Source organism: Hermetia illucens, chromosome 2 (assembly GCF_905115235.1).
Source record: "Hermetia illucens chromosome 2, iHerIll2.2.curated.20191125, whole genome shotgun sequence".
NCBI lineage: Eukaryota > Metazoa > Arthropoda > Insecta > Diptera > Stratiomyidae > Hermetia > Hermetia illucens.
This window is the reverse complement of record NC_051850.1, coordinates 41016496-41019864: the sequence shown is the minus strand read 5'-3', so window position 1 is coordinate 41019864 and position 3369 is coordinate 41016496.

Below are 3369 nucleotides of genomic sequence, written 5' to 3'. Positions count from 1 at the left end.
AAATGTTGTTTTTTTATATTTTGTGAAAAAAATTTTATATTATGAGTGATTTGAAGTGGTTCTGTTATTTTTTCAAAAGTGTATTAAACTAAGGTTCTATTAGAGATTTTGTATTCTAGGTTTGCAGAAACTTGAATGTTAGTGAATTAAATAAATACATTTCTGCAAGTTCTTTCGTCCAGTCAGTTAGGTTCAACCCACAGGAAATATCTTCCTTAAAAGAGGCCACAGGGTAATGATTGCACAGTTTCGTTTATATATCACCTTCGTACGTACTCGTAAAGTAGGGTTTAGATCCACAAGTCCAAGTCCAGTTGTTTATGATTCATCTCTTGTTCAACAATTGAAGTCTACTCTGCTATTGAGGAGGCAAACCGAAGGAAAGTATCGGCAAGCACCGGGTACTTTTATCTCATCTCTCCAAAAAGCGCGAAAATAACATGAATCAGGCCTTGCCCATGAATGCATAGAGTAAGAACCTTAAAACCTAAAAGCTGGCATGAGCTATTGCAAAGGAAATTTATCACGTTTATCAAGCAACCGAAAGTGTCTGCGATAAATGAAAGTATTTGCATGTGATTGTGGCTTCCGATAATTGCAATTGATTTTCGGATATGCCCCCTGCGGCGACTCCCTTGGAGATTAAGGACTCCTTTGGCGATAGATGATCAATTGAAAACTTTGAACTGCACACTTCTAGAGTGCTTTGGAGAGACTTGTCCTATTTTTCGAGGCTAACGCAGTAAAACGGTTCCATGGTGGAACCGTGAATTGCAAAGATTCAGGAAATCAACCAAACGACTTCTTAATTGTGCTTGCAAAGGCAATAAAGATGAAGACTGGTTAAACTGGCGGAACTCACCGCGTGAATATACGAGGCTCGTAAAGCGTTCAAAACGAGACTCTTTTAGAGCATACGATGAGCAACCGGAAGGTGAAAGGGAGATTTTCAGGCTGTGCAGAGTCCTTCGGAATCCAATTAGAAAACCGGATAATACTTTCAAGAACTTCTTTCGACAGAATATCATCCGGGAGAACATGTCTCGGAAGTGAAAGGAAGAGAATTGACGATTTCTGCAAACCTTTCAACACAAAGGTATTGCAAGGGAAATTGGGACACTGTGAGAGCGGTTGTTATCAATGAAAAGGCAACAGCTGCTATACCATCATTTGAACACTTGAAAGCACGTGGCATGGATGGTATCTATCCAGAGATGCTAAATGAGGGTGTAGAGCACGTAGAAAAACTCCTAAGAAATATTTTTTGAGGATGTCTAGCTCTGGGATAAGTGCTTTCCTCTTCTTCTTTTTCTTGAGCCTTTGCCCCGTTCACAAGCAGGATCGGCTCATCGTGATCGATTTCGCCATTTGGTTCTTTCAAATGCCTGATCTGGATGCAATCGCGAGGATTTTAAATCTCCGTCCAGCGTATCAAGCTACCGTTGTGTCGGACGGCCTTTTGGTTGTTTAGTATCGACTTCGATGTTCAGACCAATCTTGCCAAGTGAATTCTCGTTGGCGCGAATTACGTGACCATACCATCGAAGACACCTCTCTCGCAGTTTTTCCACAATTGGTGTATTGTTGTTTATAGTCGGCCAACTCTCAGGACCATAGAGAACGACAGAAAGGACGACATTCTGGTAAATTTTAAATTTGGGACATTTGTTGATACGTCGATCACAAAGCACACCAGTTGTGGAACGCTACCTTATCCAGGTTGCGTCAGTGCGTGAAGCAATTTCATTGGCTGATAGCGTTGACCCGAGAGAGGTCGGTCGTCAAGAATTCAGTTTTATTTCAGATTCAGCATGAGACGATCATTCCATTTTTGGACAAGTTGCTCCGGATCATTTTGGCTATGAGACGCTTGGAAAACATCAACTGCATCAAACAGTACATAGGTCCCTGGACGTTGGATATCCCATGTGACAGTGTCTAAGAAGAGCAGAGAGAAGTGGTGAAAGCGCGCTTCCTTGATGAACATCAATAGAGACACGAAGCGGTTTTGATACATCCGCCACACTTCGAACTTTACTTTTCGGATCGTGGTAGAGCAATTGAAGCCAGCGCACGAGTTCTTCTGGCACTAAGTGTTTTCGTAAAGCATCCCAGATGAGTTCTCTAGATCCAGAATGCAATGTAAAGAGGGCTATGCTTTCCAGTGTTTCTTCATGAGTAACCGCGCAACGTGTATTCCGTCAGTAGTTCCACCATTCTTGAAAAATCCGGCTTGGTTCACACTTATTTCAACGATTTCGTGAATACAGTTGCCAAGAATGGGTTCAAAAATCGTTATGGTAGTTTAAACATTCTGCTGGACTACCTTTTTTTTCGTCAGATGTCACATGTCAGATGGTATTCTACGTTCCTGAATAACCCGATTAAAGAAGTCATCGAGCCCCGGTGTTGGGTCCTAGCTCTTCGGTTTCCAGGGTTCAGATGCGATGTCATCAGGTCCTGTGGTTTTCTTCGATTTCATTCGTCTTATTGCCTCCTCGATTTCAGTTGCATTGATAGGTGGAACTGCTCTTAAATTCTTAAAATTCTTGAAAATTCTTCAGTTGAAATCTGCTCAAAATATTCTCGCCATATTTCCGTTGCGGTTCGACGGTTGGTAAGCAAAGTACCGTTCTTGTCATTAACGCAACAGAAGTGTTCGATATCCTGTGTGCGTTCGTTACGGCTTTTAGCAGGCCGATCTCCCTCGCCATCCCGGGTGTCCAGTTTATCGTAAGGATTTTTGTAATGGACTGATCTGGTGGCAGCGATCACTCTTATTGCTTCCCGGTTGGCATTCTTATAAATTTGCCAAATGGCGATCGTTTTATCGTCGAGAAATTTGTGATAGAGGCGTTGCTTTTCACGGACCTTCAATTCAACATCGTCATTCCTAAGCCAAGTATCTCGTTTAATGTACCGCTTACCTGGCTTGGTGACCGCGAGTCTTGCAGAGGCCGCTTTTTGGATCGTGTCTTTTATTTGATTCTACGATGTTTCCACATTCGCAATGGTTGGTAATTTCTTCTTTCTTCTCATGAAATCACCACCATTTAATGCGCGGCGGGCCAGTGCGTTCCTCATGCTGTTTCTCGGTGGCTTCATTGGCAGGACGGCAATCAACGGCCGATGTTGAGGTACGATGGTTTCACAGGGAACGGCTTTTCAATCAGCGCCGGTGGTAAAATATCGGCGTCTTATGAGAATATAGTCCACTTCCTATTTTTACTGTTCCCACTATAAAATGTAGGAAGATGGGATAATCATTGAATAAACCATGTATTGATAAGTAAAAGGTCGTGGGTGTTGCCAAATCGATTATACGCTCACAACCCTCATTGCGCGTTCCAAACCTTTTTCCCCCATGGT